Below are 17,007 nucleotides of genomic sequence, written 5' to 3'. Positions count from 1 at the left end.
TTCGTCAGGTTTCGAGAACGAAACTAGAATTTATTCACATGGCGAACAAAGAATATTGTGATGTGTAAATTGAAATAAGAAATATCTTTACTCGTTTTGCAATTGTTTAAAATTTCATGCTGATTAATTATGAAGCAAAATTCGTATCGTTAGTCACTGCTAGGATTTGAACCTACATTACCTAATTGGGAGGTGAGCGCTCTATCCTCTGAGACCCCCGTGAGCCGAATTTTCCAATTAGCCTACAATACGCATACGTAAAAAACTATGTCCTGGGACAAGATACAACAAATCCCAAGCTCCCGATTGCACAATGCGAAACAATTGTTACTGGCGTCCAATATTTCACTAAAATTCAACCTTATTTAATAAAAATCCACTGTTAGACACAGCCTTTAACAAGAATCATAGTTTTATTAATTTGTACCTATGACAAATGTTTACTTTAAATAAAAAGCATTTTCTCTGCTTCCATCAAAAAATTATATTGATAGACAAAAGCTTACTGTATTTCTCACAAAATTTCCATGTAATATAAATCTTCAAATTATGTATAAAAAAGAATTTTTTTTTTTTGAGATTTTTCTAGAATTAAGATTTCTAAATTCACTGCAAAAATTTAAAAAAAAAAAAAAAAAAAAAAAAAAAAAAAAAAACGTATAGGGCGTTTTTGTTAGGATTCATGAGAAATAATAGCCTTCAATAAACGATCCGATATTTTAAATCTGATACCATCTAGCTCCAATTGCAGTATTGTAAAAATATCAAAGATTCCTCTAGAATAAATTCGGTGCAAGAATTTTTTTTAAAAATAAAACAATAGAAAAACTTATATGGTTTTATTGCTATGATTCATCAGAAATAATAGCCTTCACTGTGCGCTGTATCCGATATTTCAAATCTGATACCATCTAGCATTAATCCCTGTATTGTAGATACACAAACTTGATATGAAATGAAGGCGTTGATAATTTTATTTATTGCCTAAACGAAAAACAGCCCGAAGACATGAAGAAAAAGAGACGTAAACAATCATAAGCGTTATTATTTAGATAAATGGAAATACATCAAATACATCCATCATCATTTATTGTAAAGAATGAATAATAAGTAGCAAAGCGAATAGGTTTGGTCAAAAGCTCACCTGTTCGAAGTTTACGAAGAAGCAAATGGAACACCACTTTTGAGAAACTATTCTTTTTGGCACCACACCCAGAGGTTACAAAACGAAAAAAAAGAAGAAAAAAAACGAAAGAAATCAGACGTGAACAACTTAGTTTCTTGTCTATGATAAATAGTTTAGAATACAAAAATTAATGATTTTCTCCTACGTGTTTATGATATCCCTGAATTGAAAAATAAAATCACGTACTACTGAAAGTATTATCTCAGAATATTAAAAAAAAAAATTTTTTTTTTTTAGTTACAGTGAGAGAGAGAATGAGAGTTTCAAGCAAATGAGATAACAAGGAAATTTTCTAAAGAACTTTATAACTACGTAAAGTTAACTAAAATAATACATGCAATATTATCGAGATTTAAGGCATATTTAAATAATTAATATTATCAGGACTAACAAATTACTTTTTAATGCAATAACATTGAGCAAAAGAATTAAAAGAATTATAAGGCTGATAATGAATTGGTGTATCTCTGATAACACATAATGAGCGGAAATTTAACCTGTACATTTAAAATAAATTGTGGGATTTCTGTACTAAGTACATTAAAATTTTATAAACTTTCTGGTCACACGAAAAACAAAGTAATAAGCCATTTTTTAATGATCTAATTAGAGCAACTGTGGGTTAGGGGAAAGAACAGTCGCATTCCAATAAGGAAACCCAGGTTCGAATCCCAGCTGCGGCTGGTCTATACGAATTCAGATCCTGGCTTGCAGCAACCGTAGTGATGACGTAAGATATCCTCAGTGGTAAACGGATTATGTGTTAGAATCCCCTTGCCGTCGAGCTAACTCTGGGAAATTTTCGTTGTTTTCCTCTCCATGTAACGCAAAAGAGGGTTAGTTCCATCAAAAAGTCCTCCATGAAGGCTAATTTATCCCAATGCTTGATCCAGGAGTTCCCTTGTTTTCTGAATTGGATTCAAAATTACAGATCTACGGAGTTAAACATTGATGATGGTAAACTCACAATAGAGTTGGCTGTTCAAGGCCTGTTATAAATCTATATGAAAATACATATCTAATATATAAGTACTCAAAAAAAGTGAACATTCTGAATGAATTTTGATCTAATGTTCAGGCTCAATTTTAGTGATTAACCTTATATATTCTAATAATTAGTGCAGATAATATTTTAAGTTTGCCGAAATCAGATATAAAAACGTTCTTTCTGTAAATAAACATTCTTACTACTTCAACGGATTCAGATTCTTGACCCTCAAAATATGGAGTTGTCACTATTTGGAAATATGGTCCTAATAGTTTAGGAATGAAAGAGGACGAAAGTTTGAATCTATTAATTACTATAATTGTTATTTCATTATATAATTATTAATATCACCGTTTTAAAAACGTCGTAAATAGTATATGATATGATTACTTTATAAATCACCTTTAAAGGTTACACTAGTGGGAGAAGAGAGGTTAAAAGGGGGAGGAACTTAAGCTAATTAGTCACGTAAAGTATTGTTTCCGATAAATTTTTAGTTTATTTATTTGACGCTGAACTGATTCAAACCAATCATAAGTCGATCGAACTTTTAGTATAGAAGTTATTCAAGTTTTATACCTAAAAAACATAGTTATATGTACTTATACTGATATTGCTATCTAGACAAGTGAAGTATTGTTTAATGAATATGTTTTGCCTTCAATGGAATGATATCAAAACGAAGTCGATACAACTATTAGTTTAAAAGTTATAGAAGATTTTATGTACAAAAAGTATAATTCCAGAAGGGAACCGATTATCCGGAACGATCGGGACCATCGCTATTCCGGATAACTGATTTTTCCGGTTTTCTGAATCGCTACAAAAAGCCGTTTTTTTATTGTCAAACCCAACTAAAAAAAAAAAAAAATTGGAAATAATCTTAAAAAGAGGAAAAAACGATGAAGTAATACACTAATGATTATGTCCAAAATGATGGTAAGGTAAACATCTTTCAAAAAAGAAAGAAAAATCCTAAAATCTTATGAGGAAAAAAAAAAATTTTTAAAAATGGTGGGAAATTTATCGAATTTCGTTCCGGTTTTTTGGTTTTCCGGTTTTCTGAATTCCGGATAACGAGTTCTGTACTGTATTAACTTATCCTTATTTACACATCTGTCATAACTATATAGACATGTGAGGTATAGTACATGTGTATTCTTTCAGCACAATTTCAAATCCAGTCAAAATTAGGACCATAAAACTAATGCTTTAGAAATTGTAAGTGTTTTATGAGTAAAAGGGTGTATTTAAAAATTTATTGTTTTTATACATAAAACCCTCATTATTTCTGAACTATTAATAATACCGATTCAACTTATTTTTATTTAATTTAGCATAAAAACATAATAGGAAAAAGAAAGGTTAATTAGTCCTTTTTTATTAAAAAAAAAAGAGACTACATTGTCCATACTAGCCTCAATTCCCTGGGCTAGCGTAAACAAGCTAAAGGAAACGAACTGGATTACTTACTGCGTAGTCGTTTAATACTACTCAAGAGGATATATCTAAAATTAAAATGTAATTAATATCAGTCTAAATCTTATAGGGGAATAAATATTGGCATATTTTAAAGTACTAATTTGCATTAGAGCATTTCAATATACTGAAAAAGACTAAACGTTAATCAAAACATTTGAAAACTATTATTCAGTTTTATTTATTTGAAAGCACAGAATCAATATTAGGTTCAATCAATTTAAAAACCATAGTTTTAAATTGATGATGAAATAGTTCGAATGGGCAACATATGGTATACCCGGCTTAGCGATATTCATTTATTACATTGCTCATTGGAGCAATGTTAACAAATTGCTAAAGAGAAGACGGGACAGTTCACCACTGTTTTGGGCAAAAAAATAAATATATCTGAAAAAGTCTGCTTTCTTCATTATTTTATCTATATTGAATTATATTCTTTCAACAAATTTGATAAAACAACTTCTTTAAATTTCTTAAAAGTGAATTAATATAAAAGTTTCGTGCTGTTTTTTTTCTACGTGAAATTGAAACCACCAGTTATAAATGCATACCAGTCTACAAAATCATTCTAATTTATAAAATAAATAACATCAAATGTGTTATATTTGCAATAAATTTATACTCCTTCCAAAGGCAATGGTAATCCCACCACTATCTGCCAAAGAAAAGAAAAAAATCGAAATATAATCAAAATCTGGGCCTTAAATCAGAAATAAAGAATTATTAATTGAAGTATGCTACATTTAAAAGTACATATAGTTTCATACACATAATTTTGATTGTGCTTTTTTTTCTATTTCAGATGCTTCATTAAGAAGGGGGCTCATTCATTGCTCCTAGCCTTTCACTTCGCAGTTAAAACAGAAGCAAAAAGCACACATACAATTTGCACAAAATTTAATAATTTTTGCAAAAAATAAAAAAAATATAATAAAATGAAAACATAGAATTATTTTTTAAAAAATTCCAATGATTAAAAAACATTATTATAAAAGCAATTTTTGTTAGCAGTTTTTGACTATTTATGTAACTAGAAACTATTCTCATCATTTTTATTAACGAAAAAAAATTTGGGGAGAAATACCTTAATACTTTATTAATCAATCAAAAAAAAATACTTTATGAAGAATAATATATTTTACAAGCATTTGAGAATAAAGCAAACACTTTCTCACCAAACATTGTGACGACTATTTATATAACTGGAAAAAATTCTCATCATTTTTATTCACGAAAAAAATTTTTGGGAGAAGTACCTTAATACTTTATTAATCAATCAAAAAATATATATACTTTATGAAGAATAATATATTTTACAAGCATTTGAGAATAAAGCAAGCACTTTCTCACCAAACCTTGTGACGACTATTCATATAACTAGAAACAATTCTATCATTTTCATTTGCGAAAAAATTTTGGGAGAAATACCTTAATACTTTATTAATCAATCAAAAAAAAAAACTTTATGAAGAATAATATATTTTGCAAGCATTTGAGAATAAAGCAAACACTTTCTCATCAAATATTATGACGACTATTTACATAACTAGAAACAATTCTCCTCATTTTTATTTACGAAAAAATTTTTTGGAAGAAATACCTTAATACTTTATTAATAAATCAAAAAAAAAAAATACTTCATGAAGAATAATATATTTTACAAGCATTTGAGAATAAAGCAAACACTTTCTCACCAAACATTGTGACGACTATTTATATAACTAGAAACAATTCTCATCACTTTTATTTACTAAAAAAAATTTTGGGAGAAATACTTTAATACTTTATTAATCGATCAAAAAAAAAATACTTTATGAAGAATAATGTATTTTACATGCATTTGAAAATAAAGCAAACACTTTCTCACCAAACATTGTGACGACTATTTATATAACTCGAAACAATTCTCATCACTTTTATTTACGAAAAAATTTTTAGGAAGAAATACTTTAATACTTTATTAATCAATCAAAAAAAAAAAATACTGCATGAAGAATAATAAAATTTACATGCATTTGAGAATAAAGAAAACACTTTCTCACCAAACATTGTGACGACTATTTATATAACTAGAAACAATTCTCATCACTTTTATTTACGAAAAAAAATTTTGGGAGAAATACCTTAATACTTTATTAATCAATCAAAAAAAAAAAAAACTTTATGAAGAATAATGTATTTTACAAGCATTTGAGAATAAAGCAAACACTTTCTCACCAAACATTGTGTAGACTTTTTCGCACGCTTTTCTAGAGAAAAATGAGGTTTAGGAAACGCTTTATTCTGTTACACGCAAAGTAAACATCTATTCTTTTCATACGGGAAAAAATGACTCGTCAGTCTGACTTGCAGCTCGTAAGGGAAAAGCTACCGTTTATCCCTGAAGTCCCCACCTTTCTTCAGCCACTTACCTTGTCAAAAAATGTCGGTCCCTTTGAAGATAATATGCATAATGGTAAAGGTTGAAAAATGCAAATAATGTCTCATGTCATTTGACATCTGAAGTTTTTCTAGAAACAGGCGCCGTGTTTAAAGAGTTTACGGATTCCAGGAACATCAGTTATTGTTAAATAGCAAGTTTGGAAAACTAGTAGTCTTGATAAATGAGTGGAATTGAATGAAAAGATATGTTTATTCCCACGGTCGCAAGTGAGTCGGCTGTCAGAATAGAAAAGTAGATATAGAAAAGTGGGGAATAGAAAAGTATACAATATTGTAATTTTTTTTTTATGCTACAACAAGGAACTATTGAGTAAGAACCTCGATTGGAAAATATCAAATAAATTTTAAAAAAACATGACGAAAAATACTATGGTTTTTCTTAATTCTTAAACAGAAAAACTAGAAATCTGAAGAAAGCACTTGGAAAAAAAAAAAAATTTTAGGGGCGATATTAAACAGAATTTTTTATAAATTTAATAAATTGTTAATATTTATTTAAAAATTTAAGTTTTAGAACATTGTTTATTTCTTAGTTTTGATTGTAACTTTTTTTTTGTAACTTACAAAATAAAAAGTTACAATCAAAACTAACTTCGAGAAATCTATAGCGAAAAATTTTATGTAAGTACAGTAATCATTACCAACAGTCGAGATTTTGCTGTTGAGCCATTCAAAGTGCTATTGTTTATGTTTTATTTCGAGAATCATAAATTTTTTTTATTAAAAATTTATTACAATTAAATTAAACTAAAATTAACTGCAATTACTAATAACTGTCTAATCTGTACCTGCAAAGTAGCAGACTTAAATAAATAAATAAAAAATATATTAACTAGATGATTTTTTTAATAAGTAGAATTTAAAAAATTTTAAACAAAATTTGAGATTTAAATAAAAAAAGAATGAATGCCCTCTCACGCAGCACACGTTATTGTTTCATTTACGTGAAACAACTTGTTTTTTATAATTTAACATAACCCAATAACAAATTTTTTTCTTTTTTTAAATACTATTTAAAATATTAAAAGTAAGAAAAATAATGTATACATAAGTTTAAAAATTGACAAAAATTAATTAAAATAAGGAATAAAATGTTCGAAGATTATCTATTAATTGTATTATATAAAAAATATTAAAAAAACGTTTAAAATAGTTTTAATTATACATCTCAATCACTATGCACTTAATTATACATATACATTATAATCCTTATTCTAAAATAATTCCTTAAAATTATGAATACATTACAGGAAGCATTTTTTATTTTATTTTATTTTATTTTATTTTATTTTATTTTATTTTATTTTATTTTTTTTTATTTTATTTTACAACCGTCGTTGAACAGCTGAAACAATTTTTTGGGTTTACGACTACTAATGTTCAACTACGTAGCCTTGTAATCTTGAACCCAACCCAGAATGCAAGAAGACTCCTGGATGAAATATTGGGAAAAATTTTGACTTTTTGATGGAACTAACCCGCATTTGCTTTTCATGGGGAAGGAAACTATGAAAACCTTCTACGGTTAGCCTGACGGCAAGAGGACTCTAGCCATGATCCGTCTACCAGGTTGATTCTCTACGAAATTTGCGCAGAACCTACGCACGAGAGCATGCGAGATGCTACGTGAGAGTGTACAATAATAGTATAAATGTTCCCTCTGACAGTGCATAAATTTTCTCTAATTAACTATATCTATGAATCTAAATCTTGACTCTTAAAATAGAATGAAAAACATTTCCAGTATAGGGAACCCTCGAATCGTGAAATTTCTCGCGAAATTTCGAAATGTGGTTGTGTTCGTGGTTTCTCTCTCCATATAACACTTCATACATAGCTCGTTAGTTTAACACGAAAAGTAAATTTGACCAACATCTGAAGTTTTTCTCTTATATAGTTAAAAACTACAATAATACATTGCAAAATGATGCAAAGAGCAAATGATGCATTGCATAATTGACTTAAATTCATTACATAAATAGGTTGTTTATTGTCAGTCATGAAATAAAATATTCTATTTACGGGAGTGCTGAATTTGAATCCGTTTGTAAGTTATAATGATTCAGGAAAAAAAAATTATTTTTCAAAATATAAGTTAATAAAAAATGATTAATTTGCAATAAAATTCTCTCAAACAATGAAGTTCTTAAAGATGAAAATTTTTTCTAAAGATTATTTATTATTTCATTTTATAATATAATTCAATACAAATATACTGCGTTAACTCAACCTAACTTATTAGTCATTATAATTCATTACTTTTAAACACAAAACTGCTTATGAATTTAAAAACGTTTTTAATTAATTGCAATACAGACGTAATGTTCCAACGCGAGTGAAATGCACAAAAAAGTGCAAAACAAGTTTCCGTAATTAATTCTACTTAAAAAGATTTAAATAGAAATATAGCATCCATAAAGTCATAAATCCCAAAGTATCACAGTTAATATCTAAAATTAATTCCTAATGTTATCATAACAAGAAAAGATATCTCACTCTTGTTTTTCTAAAATTCGAAATAATAAGTATCACAAGTAGAATTCCGTGTAAGTATCAAATTTTTCTTTTTTGTAATAGGCCTGGAGCTGGTTTACAATGAGTTTAATCAAACTTTTAGGCTATAGTGGGTTTTTATGAGCCTTATTAGATGCATTAACATTCCGTAGAATAGACTGTTATGATGAAATCGTTTTAAAAACCCGACAACCATTTCCTTTAATGTAGAAAGAAATATAAAGGGAAAAAAAAGTGTGATTTGGTGTTGTTTCAAATGCCAGAGAAATGATAAATTTTTTTTTTTTGTGTTTTGGAGCAAAAATTTTGTCCATTTGAAACAACTTTTTGAACTATACTTTTTTCACCCTTTAAAGCATCAGTTTTATTCTGCATGTACTTAAAAATAGAGAAATTTCTGCTAAAATTTATTTAAATTTTTTATTTGATGAATTAACTAATTATTAACTAGAATTAAGTTGATGACGTTAAGAGACTCTTCCCCTCCTGACCGAATTCAATTGTCAGAAGGATGGAAACGGGGGAGGGGGGGATAATAAATATGCTAGTGTTCTTTTTCATTTAATTTCCGTGGACTGATCGTAAAGACACGGTTCCCGGTAGAACACCGAAGTCAAGCATCACTAGCAGCGGTCATGCGGGTGACCACTTTAATCAGCCTGCTTAGGAACCGAGGGTGTGCGGTATTGGTCGTGGTTAAACTGTTCTACCGTAAAGTGCTCGACTTCGCACGCAGGTCGTCGGACTACCAAAGCAGGGGAGCCATCCCCTCTGCAGAGGATCAAAATTGTTACGGCATGTCTTCGGATCATCCTCAGGGATGTTTCCCATACCGTTGCCAATAACCCATATCGCAGCTCTAGTGCGACGTAAATAATGTACCTACCGATCTATCCATTTAATTTTCAGAAATAAACTCATGATGATTATTTACTCTATTCGGCACAATCTTTCGAAACATGTAAAATGAAAGGCAATCACCCAATCAGAATTTTAGAGATAAATCGTACGGTATTTTAGATTCTCTAGTAAGAAGGTGAGTAGGTTTCCATGTTGTCCTTTTCCTGTCTTCCTGAAATCATTAATAACATAAACTACATGGATTTACCTGAGTTACAGGAAATCCTGTTGTTTTCTGCGGAATGTAAACATCTTAGGCCGAAATGTTAAATTAAATGCTATATAATGGCAAATTGTCATTATCCTGGCTGTCATTTTCCTGGCTTATGAATGCCAGGACATTGAAACAGTTACCAGAAATATTTTTAAACAGTTGAATGTAAAGAGAGAAAGCAAATATTAACCTAATACTAAGTTTATGTACGATTGTAATATGCTTGAATGTTAATGTAATAGGCAAAGTTAAAGAATGTTTTTTTTTATTTATTGAATGGTTGATTATTATACACAGTTTTATTCTTTACATAGCAGCAACAAAAACATTTTTGATTCTTTCTACAGTGGATAACAGAATGTCCATCTAACGCAAAGGCTTAAGTTTAGTTACGTGCTATTAGCTTAAAATGATTGTTTTTTTAACTTCTAAGCTAATATGTCATTTTCCTGCCATTCAAAATTTGGAGAATTTAATTTTTTTTTCCTTAAGCAAATGTCAATGAACTACACTGCTGTCTGTAAGATATTAATAAATGTAACTAAATAAATATACAAAAAAATTTCAGACTATTTTGAAGACTTTAAATTTGAAAAAATGTTTAGTTCCGAATTGTCATGTTTCCAAAGAATCACCCATATATAAAGTTATAACTTATAGTAAAAGAAAAATTAATAATGAGGACTGATTTTACTTAAATATTTAATATATAATTTTTTTTATCAATTTTAATAATAATTTTTTAAACCTGTGATACTTTCATATATCCAAAAACAGTTGTTCAAACTATGATTCTAATAAAAAATATTTGCTTACACAAATAGCAAAAGAAAAAGAAAAGAATAATAAAATACTAGATTGTAAAGAAACACATTTGAATTGGAATTACTGGTTTATTATCTCTTTTAATAATCTCTTTCATTAAATAATCTCTTTTATTTGGGTTCAATCATTCTATAAAAAAATATTGTTTTCCTTTTTTTTAAATGAAATAATTTTGAAAAACATTATTCTAGCGAGGAAAAAAAAAAGCTCTAAAAATATTTAGTGGCACCATTTCACCCTTTTCTGACCTTCTACAAAACAAATATTCACACTTTATTGGTTTCGAATTCACTTTTCATTTTAAAAATGAATAAAATACTTTCGAATATTTCACAGTCTAGTGACAACACACAACACATAGGAAGAAATTTGTTGGATATAAATTATATATATTGAAATTTACGCTTCATAGCATACATATGTTCCTATTTTTTTTTTTTTTTTTTTTTTTTTTTTGAGAATAAAACATAAACAACCTCGACAATATTTCTTTAAATGTTTCATTCAGAATGTTTTTTTCTTCTCTTTTTTTTACATTATAAAAGTCAAAATCTATTCTAAACGTATAAAAATCAGTTTCAATCTAACGATAGCCAAGTTTAAAATGATTTAGGTCAAAAATTTTAATAAAATGTTGATCTTTTTCTATCATTCTTTGTTTCGTACATAACGTAAATATCAAACCAGAACTGACTTAATACTCTAAAAACTCAGGTACTAAAATATGTAATACGTTATAAGTCACAAATGGCTTACAATCAATGGTTAAATAAATACTCGAAGCATGAATTAATTTCTTGATTAATACTTTTAAATACACTTAAGTTTAAACATTATATTATTACGAAATCATAAAAAAAAAATTGACAGCAACTTAAAACTTTATAATTTTTCAAGATTGCTAATTCATTTTAAACAGGACCTACACTATTTGAAATTTTAAGTAATTTACATGATATGATTTTATTGCCTTTATAGAGGTAGCTAATTAGTAGATTTAGTTACACGGGGAAAATTATGCTAGTAAAATTACCATCGGTAATGACGTTTCTAGTTTTAAAAAAAAAAACATAATTATAGTAAATAAAACAAATATATGCAGTATTTAAATCATTTATTTGGTACTTTTTTCGTTCTCATGGTAACTGTTTACCGAAAATCCTGGTTTTCAAAATTATAGCTTTTATTATCACACATTTAGTGAAAAATGTAAAATTTAAAAGTAAATTTAACCAAATAAATTGTTTTTATGCCATGCTCCATAGTAACAAGATAAAATTACCAAATGTTACCACATTTACTAAATTTTTTCACGTATTTTAAAACCAATTATTTTATTGTTAATTTCACTAAAATCATTACTCCGGTAAAAATTACCGAGCTTTTTGATGTTCCCATAGAAACTAGAAGCATGGTAAATTTTACCATATTTGGTAGTTTTAAGCATAGTTTTTTTTAGTAAAGTGCAGCTTTTACTAATAAAAAATGCATTTTTAATTTACTTTTTAATTTTCTCGGACGACAAATCCTTTTATCACAACAGCACATATGTCTAAATAATGCTGGTTCGAATTTAGCCCCTTACTCGTTTAAATTCAATTTAAATTTTATTTATTTAAATTTTATTGCTGTAAAATTCCTTAATCAAGTATCATTTATTCCTCAATCAAGTATTTTTTTTTTTTTTTTTTTTTTTTTTTGCTTATGTGGTGCTCTATCAACTCAGCGCTTAATTTTATTGGATATAGCAAGTTTTAAAAGAAAAGTTAGTGTTTAAAATTAAAAAAAAGAAAGGAAAAAAACATCTGCTCTAGAGGAGAACGTCAAATTGTACACATTAAGCACAATAAAGAAATTGGGAGTAAAAATATTTGCAAGAAGAATGAACTTGCAATATTGCTGCAGATGTTACGATAATCTGCCTTCTCCCTCTGACGTATTGGAAGGTTTCTGTAAAATTTATGCACTATAGAGTTCGCAGTAAATAATTCATTTTTTCATAAGGGCTACTTCCATTACGAATTTACTAAGAAGAAATTGAAGTATGAAATCATTAGTCAGTAAAGAATTTTCGATAAAGTAACATTTTACAATACTACAAATTCAGAAGGTTTTTTTTTTTTTTTTTTTATTGTTTAAGAAGCATTTGTGAAAATTAATTTGTTTGAGGGGGCATTGAAAAAAGCTTGCCTTGCAAAATGGCTGATGAGTCAATAAAGTTCTAAATTGGTGGGGAATCAGTAAAATTCTAAAGTTAAAATTTCAAACAGCGCGTACGTTCAAGTGATTCATCTAAATGATCTCAAAGTAATTAAGGGACAGCGACTAAAGAATTATATAACCTACAAAATGAGTGATGAACTTAGTTCTGGATTAACATACGCAATATTAATCCCTTTAAATAATGACTGATATTTAAGTAGACAATTATAAAATATGTACACGTTGAGGAAAAGATTTAAAATTTAGCATAATTAAGGTAGTTTAAATAATAATGATAATTATGAACAATAATGTATAAAAAAATTTCAACTAAAAACAAATTAAATTTTTGTAAGAGACGAATGTGATTATGCTGCGCCTAACTTAAGGAAAATAAATTAACTCGCAGAAATAAACTAATAATGAATATTTACTCTATTCGGCACTATCTTTCGATACGTAAAATATAAGGCTGCCAACCAATCAGAATTTGAGATATAAAGCGTGCGGTATTTTAGATTTTTTATTAATTTTTTGTCACAAAATTACTCCAATACAATTTTGCAATCAATAACTTTGGAAAAATATTTAAATAGTAAATAATTATTAGTTTTTCGATTTTTTATAAGTATCATTATTTTTATGCACTTAACACTAAAGGAAATTTTTAACGTCATCCAAATCGCTTTTCTTCTATTTTAACTGCAAAAAGATTAGATTTTAAAAAATCTAAACGAAAAAATCATTCCGTTCAAAAAACTATGTATGGTAGAAACGAAAAAGGGTAAGAACGAGTAATAAAAAATAAGGAAGATGAAGATTTTGCAAAAAATTTTATAATTTTGTTTATTTTTAATGATCAACAACAGTTTAACAAAATGCTTTAAATCTTAAAAAAAAATAATAAAAAAAAAAAAAATAATAATAATAAGTTTACTCATAAATAATAATCATCATCCACAGTCATTTTGAAGATGTTTTTCTGAATATAAAAACTTAATTAAAGCACATATTTCGAACAAATTGTGTCAAATCAAATCAACAACACTTTGTATTAAACGTTAAACAATAGTTTTAATTTTTAAATAATTAATTTGTTATTTATGTCGATACCTTTATTGATATATTTGTTATGGAAATAAATTATAATTATTATTATAATTATTAAAATATTATTTTTTAAAAGTGAATTTTTATAGTATGTATTCATGCATACATACTTTTCATATTCTTTTATGCTTGCTGTAAATCTGTAATTTTCTGATTCTACAAAATTAGCTTATAGTAAATACGAAAACAAGAAGAAAAAATCTATGCAATAAAATGTTCCTCATTAACTCAACCGATGAAAGAAAACTACTTACTTCCTTGTTTCGCTCAACAGGTGTCAAATAATCCAGGAATTAATTTCACCCAACGAAAAACATTATTTTCCACTCATCCGTCACAAACATCCACAAAAAGAACTGCAAACAAATCCATTTGTTTCTGCCGCCAAACGATTTAGAAAATATTAAAAAAAGTGATTTCACTATTCCAATATCGCAATCAAATCTGAACGATCTTAACGGAATAAAAAAGAAACTGGCAGACGATTTTATTTACAAACTGATATCGACTCTAGACAACCACTGGAATAATGATAGGAGCTATGATGGTGATGACTAGGGGTTGAAATGAAAACAAAAAAATATTTTTTGGAGCGCGCGCACCTATGCCTTGAACAACGAATGAATCAGTTGGAAAGTTCCCGAGCGATACCTCATTGGCTGACTCTAGGTGGCTCTCACAGCCGAAGAGAGTGCCGTTCACGGACCGTTGCGTCATTCAGGTGTTTACCGTCGATGCGAAAATGTGGAATCAATTTTTAATCATCAAGTCAAAATCTCTCTGATTCTTGCTAAAGAAATAATGTTTTAAAATGATTTTATTTCTTTTCTAACGCAACGTGTGAAGTAGTAAGTTTAGAAGCTTATCTAATAGTTCCATGCAATAATTGTAAAGGATAGCTAAAGTTAAAATAATTGAAGATCAGCTGATGTAAAGTCTAAGCACATTTTACCTTCTTGCATTCTGCGATAAAATATTAAAATTTGCTTTCAAATTGAGCACATTTTCTAAACAAGTGCTAAAATATATTTTATTCAACAAAAAAGTTTATTCTGTCTTTAGAAATATACATCATACATAATTCAAAAACTCTAATGTTGTTTTTGCTCTATAGGTAAAATCGTTTGTTAATACTTAAATATGTGATCAAAAATTGTTCTACATGATTATTTTGCAACAATTTATTGTTCGTAAGTTGTTAATCGGTAACTCATATAAAGCTGTCTGTACGTAATACCCATGCACAACATATTTTTAACAAAAATTATTTTAGATGCTTAAACGGAAGAAGAAAAAGATACTTTCTTCAAGTTACGGTTACAATACATTAAAATTATGTTATTAAAAGTGAAGCAAGCAGACGATTTTAAATCTTGATAAAAAGTCGGACAATTATATTACTTTTTCCAGGCTAACCAATAAAAATAACATATTTTGTGAATGTTCCCATAATGTATGGAACTCAGAAAAAAGACCTCTCCCATTTTTTTGAACTAGTAATGTCTTCCTTAACACCAATTGTTAAGCGACGCTAATCTTTAGCATAAAAGGAACGAGCCGCGGGGCTATTCCCTATTCAAAAGCAGGTACCAAAGGTGGCGCCGGCGCTTTCGACAAAAGAGAAGGGGGTAAAAAGAAATCTATTAACAGGTTTCTAGGGACACAAAAAGTACTGTATTTGGAATGAAAAGTTACTTTAGAACAAACAGCTCTTGATCCCTTCTCTCGCAACACATAACTCTAAAAAACCGTATAAAAATAAAATAATAATAAAGAAGGAAAAACGAATACATAAACCACGAATGAATTTTTAAATCGGCACATAATTTTCAGATCTGCCACATGACTGGCCTTGAATATTATCTAAATTTTATTTAAAAGCTTAAGTGGCAACATCACTCAAAATTCACGAGTTCCTCAAGGAAAAAAAATTTATAATAAAATTCTTTTAAATGGGAGAAGTTTTCGTATTGCACTATTTCCTTATTTAATTAATTATAAGTTAATTAATTAGATTATCTTATAATTCTCAAACTACGAAGATGACAGTTCTTTAGATGGAAATCCTGATTAATATAATCGAAACATATTCAGGTTATTGTTTTATTGCTTATATTTCAATGTTAAAAATACTGCCCATCGTGTTAATTTAAACTCTTTTTCTAAATTTTGATATTTAAATCGAAAAGTATTCAAGTAGTTTTTTTAAATTGTTTTCACGTTAAAGTTGAAACAGAATGGTTCAGTTTTGAAACTTAAGCTGTTTACTTTTAGAATATTTTCCTATCGTTTTTTGAGAAAAATTTTAGTATTGTAGCGTATTAATTAGAAATTAAACCACAATAATAAGTCAAAAATATTAAAGTGTTTTTCTTATTGCATGTATCTACATTAATGTTTAAAAAAAATTATATTATAGAAATTTAAATTCTTTTTTGAAAAATTATATTTAATTATAAAATTTAGCATTAACGTTTTACGAAATTAACTGTTTTAGAGTAATTTAAAAAGCTTTCAGATTAGCTACTTTTATAATACATTTAACTTTCAAATTGGGCGGTACTCATAATTTCACATCAATTTTCTCATGTCACGCATATAAATGTCAACTGACTTGTATTTCAAAGGTGACATCAGAAATTTACTTTCTGTCTATTGTTCGCAATTAACTTTTCGTAGAATGATTTTAATTCATCAAAGAGTGTTCGTAAACTTAAATAACGGTATGACAACAAAGATTTGAAGTCATGCCAAACGAAAACCCTTGTTGAGCTTTAAGCATAATTAATTTTGAAGAAGTTTTATATTACAACAGGCACAATTATAGCTTATTACGAGTAAAGAGTTGGAGAAATAAATATTTTACAAATACTAAACTTATTTTAATAGCAAGTGTAAATTTTAATGAAAATGAATATAATAAAAATAACTTATTAGCAAATGTAAATTTTAATAAAAATAAGTTTTGAACAAAATATGAATTTTAGTGAGATATATTATATTTGTAAATTTAAAACTTTACAACAAAAACAAACAGTAAAAACAGCAATGAGAGATAATAAAGACAAAGATAAATTAAAATTACTATGATCAATCTTAACATCAAAAATAAATTATTATGATAAGGAACAATTTAAAAAATAA

General features: G+C 27.6%; 1 protein-coding gene across 5 annotated transcripts in view; it reads right to left on the bottom strand.

Annotated features, from left to right (window-relative positions):
• The window catches only part of LOC107447180 (protein Wnt-5b-like), a 415,322-nt gene that overhangs the window by 82,069 nt on the left and 316,246 nt on the right, over positions 1–17,007 (bottom strand). The window contains 1 exon segment of one of the 5 annotated variants that reach the window (NM_001323816.1): positions 14,118–14,470. The exons of 3 other annotated variants lie outside the window; for them this stretch is intronic. The gene's annotated coding sequence lies outside the window, so the exon portion shown is untranslated. 5 annotated transcript variants of the gene reach the window in all.

The sequence above is a fragment of the Parasteatoda tepidariorum genome, chromosome 8 (assembly GCF_982258835.1).
Source record: "Parasteatoda tepidariorum strain Cologne lab strain chromosome 8, Ptep-v5.0, whole genome shotgun sequence".
NCBI classification, from domain to species: Eukaryota; Metazoa; Arthropoda; class Arachnida; order Araneae; family Theridiidae; genus Parasteatoda; species Parasteatoda tepidariorum.
This window is presented reverse-complemented; position numbering and strand designations above follow the sequence as displayed.